This window comes from Coenobita brevimanus, chromosome 115 (assembly GCF_032717465.1).
Source record: "Coenobita brevimanus isolate Jiangsu-jjx chromosome 115, ASM3271746v2, whole genome shotgun sequence".
Classification (NCBI taxonomy): Eukaryota; Metazoa; Arthropoda; class Malacostraca; order Decapoda; family Coenobitidae; genus Coenobita; species Coenobita brevimanus.
The window spans coordinates 12080188-12100187 of NC_137068.1; positions in this window are offsets into that span (position 1 = coordinate 12080188).

Genomic DNA, 20000 nt, shown 5'->3' on the forward strand with positions numbered 1-20000 from the left:
ACCAAAAGATAAAAATAACGCTTGAGAGTAAAAACCTTGATCTCTTCCCCGGCCACTCCCTATACTCCCTCTTCCCCCTCCCTCTCTCAGTCCTCCCTCCATTCCTCCCACCTCCATCATTTCCTGTCTCTCATTTCTTCCTCTCTCCTCACACTCTTAACCCTCCTTTACCCCCCCCCCTCTCTCTATCTATCTATCTATCTATTTATCTCCGTCTTCAAGACAAACACTTCACAAGGAAGAGAAAAGCACTGGTTCATTCTTCCCCCTCTCTCTCTCTCTCTCTCTCTCTCTCCGTCTTCAAGACAAACACTTCACAAGGAAGAGAAAAGCACTGGTTCTTTCTTCCCGCACTTGTGCACGCAAAGCCTCGAAGCATTTGTGAGTGAGAGTGTGTGAGAGAGGGAGGAAGTGTGTGGGAGACAGTCTGGAGAAATGGGAGATATTAGGGGTCGTGTGTGTGTGTGTGTGTGTGTGTGTGTGTGTGTGTGTGTGTGTGTGTGTGTGTGTGTGTGTGTGTGTGTGTGTGTGTGTGTGTGTGTGTGTGTCGTGTGCGGTGCGGTGCGGTGCGGTGCGGTGGAATGGAGTCGCGCGGTGCACCGCGGTGTGGTGCGGTGCATTGCTGTGTGGAGCGGAGCGGAGCGAAGTAGAGTGGCGTGGCGTGGAGTGGAATGGAGCGGAGTGGCGTGGCGTGGCTTGGAGTGGCGTGGCGTGGCGTGGCGTGGCGTGGCTTGGAGTGGAGTGGAGTGGCGTGGAGCGGAGCGAAGCGGAGTGGAGCAGAGCAGAACAGAGCAGAGCGGAGCGGAACGGAGTGGAGTGGAGTGGAGTGGAGTGGAGTGGAGTGGAGTGGCGTGGCGTGGCGTGGCGTGGCGTGGCGTGGAGCGGAGTGGCGTGGCGTGGCGTGGAGCGGAGCGGAGTGGCATGGAGCGGAGCGGAGTGGAGTAGACTGGAGTGGTGCGGTGCGGTGCGGTGCGGTGCGGTGCGTGGAGTGGAGTGGAGTGGAGTGGAGTGGAGTGGAGTGGTAAGCGGAGTGGAGTGGAGTGGAGTGGAGTGGAATGGTGCGGTGCATGGAGTGGAGTGGTGAGGTGAGGTAACCGGAGTGGAGTGGAGTGGAGTGGAATGCAGTGGAGTGGAATGGTGCGATGCATGGAGTGGAGTGGAGTGGAATGGCGCGGTGAGGTGCGGCGCGCTGAATGGAGTGGTGCGGTGAGTGGAGTGGAGTGGAGTGCAGTGAATGAAGTGGTGTTATGTGGAGTGGTGTGGTGTGGCGTGGAGTGGAGTGGAGTGGAATGAAGTGAATGAAGTGGTGTGGTGTGGTGTGGTGTGGTGTGGTGTGGCGTGGCGTGGCGTGGCGTGGCGTGGTGGTGTGGCGTGGCGTGGTGGTGTGGCGTGGTGTGGTGTGGTAATGTGGTGTGGTAATGTAGTGTGGTGTGGTAGTGTAGTGTGGTGTGGTGTGGTAGTGTAGTGTGGTGTGGTGTGGTAATGTAGTGTGGTGTGGTAGTGTAGTGTGGTGTGGTGTGATGTAGAGTGTGGTGTGGTGGTGTGGACTGGTGTGGTGTGGTGTGGTGTGGTGCAGCGCAGTACAGAGCAGTGCAGTGCAGTGTGGTGTGGTGTGGTGTGGTGTGGTGTGGTGTGGTGTGGTGTGGTGCGGCGCAGCGCAGCGCAGTGCAGTGTGGTGTGGTGTGGTGCGGTGCGGTGCGGTGCGGTGCGGTGCGGTGCGGTGCGGTGCGGTGCGGTGCGGTGCGGTGCGGTGCAGCGCAGTGTGGTGTGGTGTGGTGTAGTGTGGTGCGGGTGCGGTGCGGTGCGGTGCAGCGCAGTGCAGTGTGGTGTGGTGTGGTGTGGTGTGGTGTAGTGTGGTGCGGTGTGGTGTGGTGTGGTGTGGTGTGGTGTGGTTTAGTGTAATGTGGTGTGGTGTGGTGTGGTGTAAGGGGCCTAACATGGTGTGGTATGCTGTAAGGGGCCTAACATAGTGTGGTATGGTGTGGTGTGGTGTGGTGTAAGGGGCCTAACATGGTGTGGTATGGTGTGGTGTGGTGTAAGGGGCCTAACATGGTGTGGTATGGTGTGGTGTGGTGTAAGGGGCCTAACATGGTGTGGTGTGGTATGGTGTGATGTGGTGTGGTGTAAGGGACCTAATGTGGTGTGGTGTGGTGTGGTGTGGTGTCAAGGGCCTAACAGTATCAAAGGCAAGGTAGGAACGCTCTGGATCGGAAATCAGTCTTATCGCTTCACACACATTCATACATATACCCCTCCCCCCCGCCTCTCTCTCTCTCTCTCTCTCTCACACACACACACGCACACACACACACACAATGTATCCAGGCATACTGAAATTAACCCCAGTCTCAGGTTCACTATTGTTTAATTTTCTTTGGCAGCAACGATTTCTGAAGACTTTGATTATCTTACTGTCTTCTCCAAGAAAAGAAAAAACAATAAATGATAATAATAATAATAATAATAATAATAATAATAATAATAATAATAAGAAGAAGAAGAAGAAGACGAAGAAGAAGACGAAGAAGAAGGAACTTCCTTCATCCCAGTGGTTAGCATTTCAACTCTGAAACATATACTGTACAATGACAGTAAATATCCAGGTCAAGTCAATGTGGCCGAGGACGTGTGGCAAACTTCACACCATTATACTCCTGTTAACAAACACCCACCGCACTGAACCACTTACAAACACTATACATTAACACCTTCACCTGTGCACGTATTTATCTTATATTAACGCCAAAGGATCTTATTTTGCCTACAACACACCCGTCAAGCTGAATAGGTAACAAATCAAAACTTTGTACTCACCCACCTTGCAGTCACATGGGCCTCTGAGCTGCTTCCTTCCCTCACCAAATTACTTTGTAGCGTGACAGGCTTAACAGGTTCTTCTGAGGATCACCACAAGAGGCGTGCATCTGAAAATAATGAAAAGAATTATAGTGACAGGAACACGGATAGAGACAGGAGAAGACGGTGAAACAGACATAACAAACAAGAACATATACAAAGAGAAAGGGATAGGTAGAAATAGACACATAGAAAAACCAAAACACAGACAAGGCCGGGGATGGGAACAGAAGCAGACAGGGAGAGGAACAGGCACATATATGGACAAGAACATACACAGGAACAGAGACAAGGATAGGTACAGGAACAGACAAACACAGACAGCGGACAGAGACAGACACAGACAGGGACTGCAATATTTAAAAGAACAAGTAAAAGCAGCTACAGACAGGAACAAGGAAAAAACAACGGCCAGGGACAAACAAAACAAGAACAGACAGAAACAAGTACAGAATCATCAGCAGACAGGGACGGGAGCAGGGAGGAACAAGGACAGGGACAACCAGAATCAAGGACAGACGTACAGGGGCAGGGACAGAGGAAGACAGAGCCTGGAAAAGACAGGGACAGAAGCAACAGGGCCAGGTACCCCTTCTCTCACCTGGCCTCTTTTTATCGGTAAATAAAAAGGTGGGATAAAGTACAAATCGTGACCGTCTTACAAAGTGGTTTTACTGGAACCCTGTGTGTGTGTGTGTGTGTGTGTGTGTGTGTGTGTGTGTGTGTGTGTGTGTGTGTGTGTGTGTGTGTGTGTGTGTGTGTGTGTGTGTGTGTGTGTGTGTGTGTGTGTGTGTGTGTGTGTGTGTGTGTGTGTGTACGACGATGATGGTATTATGGGTGCAAAGGTATAGTAATTATTTTTTTACGTGTCCGACTCTGGGCAATGAGGTCGACTGAATCCAACTAAAAAACTAACCACCAAATCCGATCACCTATGATGCGAAAACCATTCAACTGATGACCTCTACTTTATTTGGCACATAAATCTCTCTCTCTCTCTCTCTCTCTCATAACACAAACGCCTGGTGGTGTAGTGGGTTAAGGCGGTCAACAGAAGGGGTGGGTACAGTACAGAGGGGTGGTTGAGGGTCGGTGCTCACCTATTACCACTCAGGGAACAGCGACTGGTGACTCTCGCATCAACTCTTCGATGAACTTAGTAGGGAAATCTGTCTTCAATTAACTTAGTAAGGAAATTCTGGTACTGAAGGGGCTAATGAAGGACATATCTCTTACTTTGTGTCTTTCCTAAGGTAAATAAAATCGTGTGAGGGTGGCAATAATATAATACATTTACCGTCACCACACTGAAAGGGTTAAGCTGAATATAATCGTCTGGCAGTAGCAATAATAGTCATCGTAGAGAAGTGGTTTATGGAGACAGTTTCAAACGCCTTCAGTAAGAGAACTGTAACCTACGTAGCATAAGAGGCTACGTTGCACGACTACCTTAGCGATTTACTTTCCGTATTACAATTTAACACTCTTAATATCCCTTTAACATTCATATAATTTGCGTCGGTAACATACAGGAAGTAATTTAAAGGTAATGTACGGAATAAATCGTTAAGGAATAGGTGTTACAAAATCTTCACACTCATTTACAGTAAGACCCAGAGAAACTTCCTCAGAGCAAAATAAATTGGTGGTAAGGCAACCAGAATACTGATGATGCCCACAGCATTAAATATCGGTGTGTCAGGAAAATGGTGCCAACTGCTTTAAGTGTCAGGCCACTGCAACTGAGGTGACCAAAAATTTAGACCCCGTGCCTTTCATTGCCTGAGAAAAATTCCTCTGCGGCTTATCCTTTATCACCTTCCTTCCTTCCTTCTTTCTATCCTCCCTCCCTCCCTTTCCTTCAATCACACCTTCTTTCTCCACTTTCTTCTTCTCTATCCTCTCCTTTCACCCATCCCTAGCTTCTCTCTTTTATATTTTCCATCTTTCATTCGCTTCACGTTCCCATCCGCACCTCTTCACCTTGCTACTCCTTCCTTCTCCCCATCCCTTCCCTTCATCTCCACCCCTTATTCATACCATTCTCCCTTCGCTTTCCCCCTTCCCCTCCCCGTCCATCCTCATCCTAAATTCCGGTTCTTCGACCTTCCTTTCCAATCACTCCCCTTCTCCTTCCCTTCACAATTCCAATTCCATTCCTTCCACCTCTCTTCCACTTCCTTTCCCTTCGTTTCACTTCCCCCTCCCTTTTATACAATCTCTCTCTCTCTTTCTCTCTCTCTCTCTCTCTCTCAGCCGACGCCCGTTATTAGCCACGGAGATGAAAATGGAGCCATCCTCATAAAGGGGGGGGGAGAGAGAGAGAGAGAGAGAGAGAGAGAGTTTCTGACAAATCTGCAGAGATACCCTTGATCCCAAAGAAAGGCAACTCACAATTACATCAGCGTATCCACCAATTCTTTTTCCCACAAAATTTCAGAATATTGTGAAAAAGAGGAAAAGGAGAGAGAAAAATGAGATTCTTGTAGTCTTAGGAGGCTCGATGTGTACTCTTAACCACCTCAGTATGATGAAATTATTTTATTCTTGCTACCTCCACACGATTTTATTCAGTTTAACAAATATTTTTAGTAATGCATGACTTACTGTTGACTACATGTAATCCCTACAGGTAGAAAAGTTCCCTCCTTAGATGAATAAAACAACCAAGACGTGGGAAGAATTAGAACAGGTGAGGAAACATAAGGTAAATATAAGGTACTAAATAATACACCATGGGATTGGATGCGTTAACAACTTCACCACCATAACGTATTGTTCCTCATACATACAGTACATAGACACATACATAAATAATCGTTATTACATACATACATACAGACGACTTACTAAATAATACACCATGGGATTGGATGAGTTAACAACTTCACCACCATAACGTACTTGTTCCTCAAACATACATACATACATACATACATACAAACATACATATACATACATACATCCATACATAATCGTAATTAAATATATACATACAGATGATTTTATTAAACTCAGGTGAGACTTAAACAACTGGACGTTTGATGTAACCTTCTCTAAGCCATTCACTAAGATGGTGGCTCTCGTCTAATACAGCATCCTAATGGTACACAACCTTGAAAATTAAAATCACGTACTCGGTAGAAAGGGGTTAAAAAACAAACAAACAGATGATACTCTATTATCGTGGATTTACGATGAATCTATCCATTTATCCATCCATCCATCTATCTATCTATCTCTATCACTCTCGATGTGCCTTTCCTTCTTACGTATTCAATTCTCACTCGTTATACTCTCTCTCTCTCTCATTGCTCCATCAGGCCTCCGGATGAGACAGGCCTCTGACGCATTATCATAAAGTCTTAAGACTCGAATCCCTTTCTTACTTTCTTGCCCTTAGGTGTTTTAGCGAGAGGAAAAGGGAGATGGTAGTAAGCGGGAAAAGGGACAGGCCTCGTTCTAATGGCGAAAAGGGAAGGGAGGGGAACTGCACAGGAAGGGAGAAAAATAACATAAGATTGGAGGAAGTAAATGTAAAGAGGGAGGGAGAGAAAGAAGTAGGTAAGGAGGAAAAGGAGGAGGGAGGGAGGGAAATAACATACGGATGGACGGACAGAAGGATGGATGAGTGGATGGAGGGACGGGGGGATATACAGGATGGGAAGGGAATTTACAGAAAGGAGGGGAAGACCATAAGGATGGAGGGAGGGGAGGGAGGGAGGAGGGGGAATTAACAGGAAGGGAGAAGGCATAAGGAAAGAGTACTGGTAAGGAAGGAAGGAAGGGAGGGAGGGAAGGGAGGAAGAGAAGCGAGTGAAGGAAGCAAGGATGATTAACGTCACCGTAGTGAAGATCAAGGCTATTGTATTCTTGCTACCCCCAGACGATTTTCTTCAGCTCACGAGACAATATTCGTACTGGACGGATTAAATACAACCTTCCTTAACGGGTTGTCCTGAAGACAATGGTTTAGTATTAGAATGAATAAACTCCGAAAAGAGGCTCTGGCCATGATGGAATTAGGGTTTCTCTTTGGCTTTTCATGGTACGCTGTTTCTCCCCCATCCTCTGGGACCAACCCAATCACTTCATATACCAGGCATTCCCTCCACACCACCCACCAGGTCCTTCCCTACCCCACCTATCAATTCATCAGACCAATCACTTCATATACCAGGCATTCCCTCTACACCACCCACCAGGTCCTTCCCTACCTCACCTATCAATTCATCAGACCAATCACTTCATATACCAGGCATTCCCTCTACACCACCCACCAGGTCCTTCCCTACCTCACCTATCAATTCATCAGACCAATCACTTCATATACCAGGCATTCCCTCTACACCACCCACCAGGTCCTTCCCTACCTCACCTATCAATTCATCAGACCAATCACTTCATACACCAGGCATTCCCTCTACACCACCCACCAGGTCCTTCCCTACCTCACCTATCAATTCACCTAAGCATTCCCTCTACACCACCCACCAGGTCCTTCCTTACCTCATATCAATTCATCAGATCAATCACTTCATATACCAGGCATTCCCTCTACACCACCCACCAGGTCCTTCCCTACCTCACCTATCAATTCATCAGATCAATCAATTCATATACCAGGCATTCCCTCTACACCACCCACCAGGTCCATCGCTACCTCATCCATCGATTCATCAATCACTTCATATACCAGGCATTCCCTCTACACCACCCACCAGGTCCTTCCCTACCTCACCTATCAATTCACGTACAGCAGTATCTACCAAACCGCTTAACTTCATCTTCAACACCTACCAATTCAATCCTTACCTCACCTGTCATTTCATTTATAACCTAACTCCAGTTCGTCCACCTTTATCACTCCCATCACCTACCTCTCCTCTTCCTTACCACACCTCATTCCTCACCTCTCTTCCCCTCCCACAGTAAACCTCTCTTTTCCTTCCCCGCATTCTTCCCTTCTCTCCCCTGCCTCTCCCCTCACCCCTCTTACCTCTGCCTTTAAACATATCATCCTATCTTACCTCTCCCTTAACCAACACTTTCCCTCCCTCCCTTACCATTCTTACTTCCTCCCCTCACATCTACCTCCCCACTCTCTACCTCTTCCCTCATCTCCCTTTCTCTCCCACCCCTCCCCTCCTCTCCCCTCACCATCTTCCCCTCGCACAGGATATTACCATTCCCCTCTCTCCAAAGTAACAATACTTCTTATCCAGTCATTTCCCTTCCCATCGGCCACGAACAAATTTTACCTATGTTATTTATGTGCATTTTCTCTGATACCGACATGAAATTTTATATACACTCTCTCTCTCTCTCTCTCTCTCCCTTACTCCCAAACATTCCTAACCTATAATTCTCCTGAAGGGGTGATGTTCTGCCACCATGCCAGTCTGCCAAGCAAATGTAGGAGGCGTGTGTGGAATATATTACATCCTCAATGTGTCACTGATGAGCCCCAGTATCATTTTGCCAGCCAACGTACCAAACTGTGTGTGTGTGTGTGTGTGTGTGTGTGTGTGTGTGTGTGTGTGTGTGTGTGTGTGTGTGTGTGTGTGTGTGTGTGTGTGTGTGTCCAAGAAACAGACAGGGGGTGGGGAAATATACGGAAAATAAATGATATATAAAAATCAAGAGTCGATAAGATTTATTAAGTTCTTCAAGGGATATGATTCGGAAGAAATGGAAGGGGAGGGAGAGAGAAAAGGAGAGGAAAGATAAGGAGAAGAAAGGAGAGAAAAGAAAAGGAGTGGAAGGATGAGGAAAGAAGGGAAGAGTAATAAGCAGAGAGGAGGAGAGATTAGATAGGAAAGAAGGGAAGGAAAGGAAGAGGAAGGGAAGAGAGGAATACTGTAGGTATGAGTAAAGAACAAAAGAACCAAAAAGAGAAGAGAGGAGTGGTAATGTAGAAAGGAGAGGAGAGGACAGAAGAGGATCATGTTGAGTCAGTAAGGTTTTTTTCGAAGACAAAACGGTGATGGAAAGCAAGATGGAAAGAGGAAATGAGAAAAGAAGAAGAGAGGAGGGGAGGAGAAGAAAGCTGAAAGAAAAGAAGAAAGGAGGAAAGAGAATCGAAAAGACATATATGGATTAAGCTGGAAAGATAAAAAATAAAATACAAGGACACAACTAATGAGCGGAAGTCGAGGTTCAGGCACGGTGAGGCACGGGTGAGGTAGGGTGAGGCAGGATGGGATAGGGATGAGGCAGGGTGAGGTAGGGATAAGTCATGGTGAGGCAGCGATAAGCCAGGGGAAGGAAGAATAAGGCAGATGGTGTCGGTGGGATCCCTGAGTTAAGACATCTGACCTCTGTCCAGACAGACAGACAGACAGACAAAGACGGGTTCGCAGACGTGAGGAATTACCCTCTAACGACCTCGACTTTATTTACTTACATTTTTCAAACTACCCCCCCCCCCCATTCTCTCTCTCATTCTCTTCTCCCCCCAAGTGGAAGAAGAGTTTGGTCCTAAAGTGCGTGGAGAACTGCCAACCAAGGACTCCACCCTGCATTACCTTGTGAACACACACACACACACACACACACACACACACACATTCCTGGCACTCCCAGACAACCCTCAGAGTGCATTAATTTGGCACTCATAAACACACGCATTACACACACTACTCTAGACCTGAAAGAGAGAGAGAGAGAGAGACACACACACACACACACACACACACACACACACACACACACACACACACACAGAACAAATATTAAGAGTTCAAGAAAAAGATATGCAAGACTTATAAAATAAAGACATGAAAAAGAGTGAGAATAAGGGAGTAAAACAAGTGCTGGGGAGGACAAGAGGTTATGAAGGAGACGACGTGGGACTCGGAATATGTCACTGACATGCCTGCCTCTCTCTCTCTCTCTCTCTCTCTCTCTCTCTCTCTCTCTCTCTCTCTCTCTCTCTCCAACACTCTGCGGGGCGCAAATCTTAAACCATCCTGAAATACGTCACCTCTGAATATACACTGGTGCCTTCACTTACATGGCGTGTGTGTGTGTATGTGTGTGTGTGTGTGTGTGTGTGTGTGTGTGTGTGTGTGTGTGTGAGAGAGAGAGAGAGAGAGAGAGAGAGAGAGAGAGAGAGGCTTATAAATGAATGGAAGAAGAATGACAAGAAGAGGAACAAGACGAGGAGGAGATATTGAGGACAGATGTGAGAAATAAATCGCAAAAGAAGAAGTGTTATGAATTTTCTATAGATACTTAAATTACGACCCGGAGAGTTTATAAATGTTTGCATAGGTACATGTACTTTAGTTAACGAGTTGCATACGCCCTCTCCCTGACCGATTATAATAAGGCTTGTACAGGACAGGAAGGACACAAAAGTCTGAGAAGAGTAAGATAAAACTGAGACACTGAGGCTGACCACTGAATGAATTTATATTATGTAAGAGATTTGTGGATACTGTAAAAAAAACATTATCGGGTGAAGAGACTGAGGTCATTAAAGCATCATGTATCTATGGTGAAAAAGGTAAAACTACCCACAGATAAACTGACCTGCTTTAACTTAACCTAACCTAGTTCAACCTAAATTAACCCAGTTCAACAAACCCTAACGTAACGTAACCTAACATAACCTAGTTCAACATACCCTAAGGTAAAGTAACCTAACCTAACCTAGTTCAACATACCCTAACGTAACGTAAAGTAACCTAACCTAACCTAGTTCAACATACCCTAACGTAAAGTAACCTAACCTAACCTAGTTCAACATACCCTAACGTAACGTAACCTAACCTAGTTCAACATACCCTAACGTAAAGTAACCTAACCTAACCTAGTTCAACACCCCCTAACGTAAAGTAACCTAACCTAACCTAACCTAGTTCAACATACCCTAACGTAAAGTAACCTAACCTAACCTAGTTCAACATACCCTAACGTAAAGTAACCTAACCCAACCTAGTTCAACATACCCTAACGTAAAGTAACCTAACTTAACCTAGTTCAACATACCCTAACGTAAAGTAACCTAACCTAACCTAGTTCAACATACCCTAACGTAAAGTAACCTAACCTAACCTAGTTCAACATACCCTAACGTAACGTAACCTAACCTATTTCAACCTAACCTACCCTGAACTAAACTGATACTCAGAACCATCCCATTCAGGCAGGAACAGACCCTTATCCACCAGGAAGGCAACTTGGCCACTGAGTCACACACTTGTCAGGAAGCCAGGCGGGAGTACGGAAAGGGGGAGGAGGGAAGAGATGCGGGGGGAGCAAGAGGAGGAAGGGGTAGGAAGGAAAAGAAAGGAGGCAGAACAAGGAGGGGATACGAGAAAAGTATGAATGAGGGGAAGGAGTAAGGCTCAGGAATGCACGATAACACAAAGGGGAAAACAGAAAAGGGGAGAGAACACAGTAGGGGAAGAATGAACGACCAAGGGGGACGACACTGGGGAGAGGCACGGAAGGATATCAGGGGGAAGGGGGAGAGAAAGAACAGGGGTATGGGAGAGCGGAAGGAGGGGAAGGGGGAGAGAAAGAACAGGGGTATGGGGGAGCGGAAGGAGGGGAAAGGGAGAGAAAGAACAGGGGTATGGGGGAGCGGAAGGAGGGGAAAGGGGAGAGAAAAGAGAAGGGCAAAAGAAGGGGCGGTAAAAGTGATGTGAAATGTGAAAAGAGAGAAAACGAGACAAAGGAGAGAAGGAGAAAGTATGAAAGGAAGGACTGGAATGGGGAGATAACAGGGAGAAACGGGAGAGAAGAGGGGAGGAGGAGAGATGCGGGAGAAAAGGAGGGGGGGAACATGGGGGAAGGGAAGAGAGAAGATGGGAGATGGTGAGAGAAAAGAGGAGGGAGGGAAGAAAGGAGAGATGAGGGGAGGGGAGGGGGGAATGAGGAGAGAACAATGACCTGGGGCAGAAGAGCTGAGGAGGGGGATAAAACAGGAGAGGCGGGGGTACAACAGCAAGGGGGAAGGGAAGGGGGAAGGGGTAGGGAGGAGGGGGGGAGGGGGGGAAGAGAAAATTGATGAAGGTGTGGAAAGAGACGGACGTAGGAGAGAGAGAGAGAGAGAGAGAGAGAGAGAGAGAGAGAGAGAGAGAGAGAGATCCCTTTTCCCTATTTTTCCGATTAATTACTCTTATTTTTTATCACTGATTTCGACGACTCTGGCCACCACTTTTTCACCACAGCTCTCTCTCTCTCTCTCTCTCTCTCTCTCTCTCTCTCTCTCTGCATCCTTCCTTATCATCACATTCATAACTTCATATTAAAATGAACGAAATTTATTTCCTTCAATACGATGACTTGCTACACCCCAATGATGTTATATGGTTACAAGAGCCTCTTTTACTGGGTAAGTCAAATACATCCTTCATTAACCCCTTCCCTCTACTACTAAGGTACTCCACTACACTAAACTCGTCCGTCAGTAGCGAGCGTAAAGTGAAATAATACGACATCGGAGGGATGGAGTAGAGATGCAGAGACAGTGAAATGTGGGTAACTAGATCCGTTGAGTTTATTTACTAGTGTACAATCGTGGACAAAAGTTCGCCTTTTCTTCAACTGAGTTTGCTTCACAATTCTGCTTGTCCATCACTCTAATCTCTGACACATCACATTGAAATGAATATGGGTAGCTGTGCATACGAATCTTCTCTCGGGTTAGAAATACCAGTCAGCAAAGGAACGTCACAAGCGAGGCAAGCCTTCAATTGCCTCTAAACAGTTCATTCTGCATCACGCTCAAAACTGCCCCTATAATATCTCTAGCTCTAAACTGCCTCTAACTATCCCGAAGCACCTCGACTTCCAGCGAAATACCGATAAACAGTCTCTAAACTGCCTCTCAATTGTTTCTTTTTTTAAGATATCTCTTATCTATGTTCGCCTGCAAACTAACTTCACCTCTAAACCGTTGCTCAATACCTTCCCTGCGAGAGAGAGAGAGAGAGAGAGAGAGAGAGAGAGAGAGAGAGAGAGAGAGAGACACACACACACACACACACACACACACACACACACACACACACAATTTTCTACACTACTAAGTACCTCAATAATTGTACACACACCTCACTGGGTAGGCATAACGGCGTTCTTGCCCCAACTACAACATAATAAGCTCTTCAGTATGACGTACAGTACTATTTATTGCACCGTATGCCCTTACTCAACTACATGAAACTGTCTAAAGAAAGAAGATAAGATGGAAAACACGTGGCCATAGAGGTACGGTAATATGTTATCATATGTAGTAAATTTCATTATATAATACAGCAAAAAAAAAAGAAAGGGGGGGGGCCTGATGCTAAGAAGTTTTGTTATTAATACACTACTCTCACCACGGTAATTACTGGCATTTATCATCACTATGCACCACCATTACCACTACTACCACAACCATCACCACACGGTACCACAACCAATACCTACAACCATCTCCACATTATTCCATTTTCACCATCATAACCACCACCACAACCATCACCAAACACTACAACAACCCTGACTACACACACCACTATAAACACCCCCACAACCATCCACACACACCGTACATACCACATACACACACAACAACCACACCACCACAACCATCAACATACACACCGTACACACCACACAAACACACACAACAACCACACCACCACAACCATCAACATACACACCGTACACACCACACAACCACACAACAACCACACCACCACAACCATCAACATACACACCGTACACACCACACAACCACAGACACACCACATACAATCACCACACCACCACACTCTCTCCAAACTTTCAGACAGCCTAACGCATTCACCCTGAGACGTAAAAACTTGTAACTCCTAATATTACACAAAGTTCGTACTGTAATACCAACTTGTGTCCCGTAGCGTTAAAGATGATGATGTGTACGCTGCAGTACGTGTGAAGCTTCTAGGCGTACACGAAGGTGTGTATGTGTATGTTACGGAGTGTACGTGCTTCTAATGCGAAAATGTAGGTCTGTGTAGGCTACTGAGTATGTTGTACATGAATAAAATATACTAGAGTTTAAATATAATAATCACCAAGAACAGAAAAAAAAAAAAACACTTCCCCCTAAGAAAGGTGAGGAAAGGGATGACAGAACAGTACATGAAATGACTAGACAAAAAAAAAAAATAAAGAAAAAGACTGAACAGAAGATACAAATTTAACAGAAAAAAAAAAAAAAAAGAAGGAAGCAGGAAAGACCTTGATAACAAAAGGTCAAGGTCGCCGGAAGGAAGGTGGAGACATGTGTGAAAGCATTTTACACACACACACACACACACACACACACACCAAAACTACAGGTATATGTTAGGTTTTCTTTCTCCTTGGACAAAGTTGATTAATTTTCCTGTTTCTCTGTTTCTCACCAACTTCATCCCATCTCTCTCTCTCTCTCTCTCTCTCTCTCTCTCTGAAGTTCCTGTCTGATCTTCACGCTTGCCTTCTCTCTCTCATATCCGTCCGGACTTTTGGACGCCAGCGGGAGAAAGAGAGAGAGAGAGAGAGATTCAAAGGCCACTTCACCATCAATACATGCAAGTTTTTTCTCACCTAAAGTCCACAGGTAATTAACGTATGCAAATGAATGGCACCTTCAGACTGCAAGACTAAATAATGGAGGGAGATGTGGAAAGGGAGGCAGGAGGAAAAGAATGGAGGGAAGAGGGAAGGGGGAGAGACGGGGTGGGGGAAAGGCGAAAGGAAAGACAGAAAAAAAGGAGAGAGAGAAATTAGAAGTCGGAGTGAGAAGAACAAATGAAGAGACAGGATATGAAGGAACAGACGGGAAAGAAAAAGAAGGGAGAGAGAAGAAGACGGAGAGAGAAATAAAAACAGGAAAAAGATGGAAGAAGGGAGAAAGAAGGAGGGAAAAGCGACAAAAATGAGGGAAAATACAGAAAAGAGAAAGGGAAAAGGAGAGCAAGAGGGAGACAAAATACAGAAGAGGGAAACGAGAAGGAAGAAGAAAATATGGAGGGAAGGGAAGGAGAAAAAGATGAACGAAGGGACGAAGAGAGAATGAAGGGAGGGAGGACAGGAAGGAAGAATGAGATAAGAAGAAAGGGAAGAAGTGAGGGAGCAAAGGATGGAGGAAACAGGTTGTCGTCAGAAGTGATTCAGGAAATCTCTCTCTCTCTCTCTCTCTCTCTCTCTCTCTCTCTCTCTCTCTCTCTCTCAGCAAGAATATAATGGTCATCCCTTAGCAATAATAAATTATCTGACGGCGGAAGGAATAACACAATAGGTTCTACATACAAGGCTAATAATTAACGTTAATCAAAAGCGAATTGGTTTGCTAAAATATGACTTTTGGAGAGAGAGAGAGAATAGATGTGAGTGGGAGGAAGATCATAAAGAAGAGGAAGATAGTAAGATAAGAGGGAGGAAGAGATATTGGTTGGAGCAGTATGGTGTATGGAACAGAATAAATCGTTAAGGAATAGGTGTTAGGAAATCTCGCAAGCCATTTATTATACAACCAAGAGAAGCTTCCCCAAAGCAGAATAATTCGTGTAAGGACAGCAAGGACAGCGCCAGAGTCCACAGCATTAAATATCGGTGTGTCAGGAAAATGGTGCCAACTGCTTTAAGTGTCAGGCCACTGCAATTGAGGTGACCAAAAATTTAGCCCCGTGCCTTTCATTGCTTGAGAAAAATTCCTCTGCGTCTCATCCTTTACTTCCTCCTTCCCTCCTCCATTCCACCATCCCTTCCCTTCCTTCACTAACGCCTTCCTTCTCCACTCTCCTTCCCTCTATCCTCTCCCCTCCTTCATCCATCCCTAACTTTTCACTTCCCTTCCCTTACCATCCCCTACTTCTTTCACCTTGCTACTCTTCCCTCTCCCATTCCCTCCAATTTATCTTCCCATCAAATTCCTAACATTCTCCCTTCCCTTACCCCGTTCCCCTCCCTCCCTCCTTTCATTTACCCTCCCTAAAATCGCTATTTCTTGGGCATTCCCTTCCCTTCACCCTCCTTCTCCTTCCCCTCCTTGCCCCGATGCCTTTCCTTCTAAACTCTCCTTCACTTCACTTCCTCTCTCTCTCTCTCTCTCTCTCTCTCTCTCTCTCTCCATTGCAGACGCCTTAGTTAATTGGTTAATTGCCACGGATATGAAAATGGACGCATATTGATATATATAGTCATTTATAATATTTACATATATTACAGTATATATACTGGTAATATATAATTATGTATAGATAATTGATATACATTATACACACACACACACACACACACACACACACACATATATATATATATATATATATATATATAGAGAGAGAGAGAGAGAGAGAGAGAGAGAGAGATTAATATAATAAAGACAATACAGAGGCAGTTAAGGGACAGTCGAGGCACCTCTGTCATAGTTAAAGTCAGTTCAGAGCTTGCAGTTTAGAGTGAGGCAGAACAAGCAGTTCTGAGGCATTTTAAAGCCTCGCTTCGCGAATGCGGGTGTAGTAAGACGCCATACTAATTTCCTGACGGTAGCTATATGAACACAGAATAATACGTACGGTTAGGAGTGTGCCCACTATTCACGCTTATGCTTGTCACGTTCCAATGTTACCTAATATCCCTAAGCTAAGAGAGGCCTTGTTTTGCATCCCACTGAATATTCGTGTTAATACAAAGTGTTAGGGAAGAAAGTGATGGATATGCCATAACTGTGAAGTAAACATTGTGTAACTGAAGGCGAAGTTTTGTCCCCAATTGTAAAGTAATGAATAAACTCAGTGGATCTGGCGACCCACGTTTCACTGGTGTATTGTGACTGAAGTGTTTGCTTAAAGGTACTCTTCTTTTTCACACACACACACACACACACACACACACACACACACACACACACACACACACACACACACAATTTCCTGTCACTCCCACACAACACTCAGAATGCATTAGTCTGGTACTCATAAACAAACGCATTACAGACACAACTCTAGGTCTGAGAGAGAGAGAGAGAGAGAGAGAGAGAGAGAGAGAGAGAGAGAGATTCTCTTTAAAGGTACCTCATTCTCCCAGTACATTCACTCACTTTTACAATAGAGAGAATGGGATCTGAGAAAATGTAGAGTAAAAAAGGGAACTACTAGCATTAGGGCATATGTCATGATACGGCTCTGCATCCTTTCCTAAACACTTCTTCGTGACTAGCACCGTATTCTAGTGTTAATCTATTGCTATGACTCAGTACTCAAGATGGAGAGATGACAATTTTAGGTCACGATAGATTATACAAAAAAGTCTAGTCACTCCCCTTAAATATCTAGATCGAGGGACTGTAAGAAAATGTTCTGGAGAGAAGTGAAAAGAGTAAGACAGGGTGGAAGTGAAGTTAGCAGGGGAGTGAAAGATAAAAATGGTAGATTACTATTGGAGAAGGGAGAAAAAGTGAGCAGATGGAGAGAACACTTTAAGGAATTGTTGAACGTAGAGGATGGAAGTAATGCGAGTATAAGTGGCTGGGGAATGGCTGGGAGGAGGAGGGAGGTGAGAAGACAGGAAGAAATCTGTAGGATAGAAGTTGCGGAAGCAATGAAGAAAGTTAAATCGCGGAAAGCCCCAGGAATTGATGGAGTGTGTGGTGAAATGCTGAAGCATGGGGGAGAGATAGTAGTAGAATGGATGTGGAAGATGTGCAGATTGGCCTGGGAGGAAGGTAGAGTCCCGGAGGATTGGAAGTCAGGTATAATTATTCCCTTGTACAAAGGAAAAGGGGAAAAAGAAGTGTGTGGTAATCATAGAGGCATTTGTCTTCTTAGTATAATAGGAAAAGTGTATGGTAGGATACTTATAGACAGAGTTTGAGAAAGAACAGAGAAATTAGTTGGAGAAGAACAGGGAGGCTTTAGGAAGGGAAGAGGTTGTGTAGATCAGATATTCATTCTTAGATCTGTAGTGGAAAAGTTTCTAGAGAAGGGAAAGAAGTTGTATGCGGCTTTCATGGATTTGGAGAAAGCATATGACAGGGTGGATAGACTAGGATTGTGGAAAGTGTTAAGAATATATGGAGTAGATGGGAAGTTGTTGAATGCTGTGAAGAGTATGTACGATGGTGCCAAGGCTGCAGTGCGTGTGGATGGTGAACTAAGTGAATTTTTCCTTTTGAAAGTTGGTTTGAAACAGGGATGTGTCATGTCTCCATGGTTGTTCAATCTGTACATGGATGGGGTAATAAAAGAGAAACAAGGTAGGGTAGTGGATGTTGGAGTGGCCCTGGTGAGAGAGGATAGTGTTTGGAAACTCCTGTACTGTTGTTTGCAGATGATACTGTGTTGTTGAGTGAAGACGAAGGGGAGCTGCAAGGCTTGGTGGATGAGTTTGAGAGTGTGTGTAAGAAACGGAACCTAAAGGTGAATGTAGGGAAGAGTAAAGTGATGGTCTTTGAGAGAGGTGAAGTTAGTGAATGTACAGCGAGGTTAGATGGTGAGGAATTGGAAAATGTGAGTACGTTTAAGTATTTGGGTAGTGTGATGAGTAAGGATGGAGGTTTGGAGGGTGAAGTGCTTGAAAGGGTACAGCAGGGAAGAAAGTTTGCTGGTTCCTTGAAAGCAGTGATAAGAAACAGGGAAGTGAGCATGGAAGTGAAAAAGTTACTACATGACAGTATTGTGACACCAACTCTAACGTACGGAAGTGAAGCTTGGACATTGTTGGAAGGACACAAGTCAAGAGTGAGAGCAGTGGAAATGAGTTATTTAAGAGGAGCCTGTGGAGTCACGTGGAGAGACAGGCTGACGAATGAGGATATAAAGGAGCGTTGTGGTGTGGATGTGGATGTGATAGGAAGCGTTATGAGGAACACACTGAGGTGGTTTGGCCATGTGGAGAGGATGGAGGGTGAAAGACTGACGAAGAGAGTGTATGTGAGTGAGGTGGAGGGGGGAAGAGGGAGGGGAGGCCGAGGATACGATGGAGGGATGGGGTGGAGAGGTATATGAGAGAGGGGGGTGTGAGTTGGGAGCAGGGCAGTGAAATGGCGGGGGACAGGGCGACTTGGAGGCGATTTGTTTGTGGCCACCCCAAACGGGATAGAGGCGTACTGCCCTCAGGCAGTACTTCTTTGATTTTCCCTGGAATGATTATTGCTTCCATGGCCGTGAGCCATCTGAGTGTGCCTTGCGCATTACGGAGGTTATTCTCTCGGGCATGGAAGCATACATTCCTTTCTCATATCCTTTGACTAACGCAAGAAAGCCTTGGTTTAATCGCGCTTGTTCTAATGCTGTCCACAACAAGGAGAAGGCCTACAAAAGGTACCGGAGCCATCCCACCCCTGAATCACATAATCTTTATGTTTCTGCCCGGAATCGTGCTAAGTCTGTTCTTCGCTCTACTAAAAATAATTTCATCCATACTAAATGCTCTCAACTCTCCACTCGAATTCTTCCCGCTCCTTCTGGCACCTTGCCAAAAATCTTTCTAACAACTTTACCTCATCATCCTTCCCTCCTCTTTTCTACTCTGATGGTTCTGTAGCTATTTCTTCTACTGATAAAGCAGATCTCTTCGCACAGACTTTCTCCTCCAATTCCACCTTAGACGATTCTGGTGCTGTTCCTCCATCACTTCCCCCCTCTGACTTCCTCATGGCTGACATTAAAATTTCTTCAGTTGATGTATTTTCTGCCATCACTGGCCTCAGTACTAACATGGCATATGGGCCTGATGGGGTCCCTCCTGTTGTTCTCAAGAACTGTGCTTCTGTGCATACACCCTGCCTAGGTAAACTATTTCGCCTTTGTCTGTCAACTTGTACCTTTCCTTCTTGCTGGAAGTCTGCTCTCATTCAGCCAGTCCCAAAGAAGGGTGACCACTCCCAACCCTCCAACTATCGTCCAATTGCTTTAACGTCCTGTATTTCAAAAGTTTTCGAGTCAATTCTTAATAGAAAAATTTTAAGGCATCTTTCCTATCACAACCTTCTTTCCGATCGTCAGTATGGGTTCCGTCAGGGACGCTCCACTGGCGATCTTCTCACCTACCTTTCAGACTCCTGGTCATCCTCCTTTCGGGACTTTGGCGAAAGCTTTGCCATTGCACTTGACATCTCAAAGGCTTTCGATCGAGTCTGGCATAAATCTTTAATTTCCAAACTGCCCTCC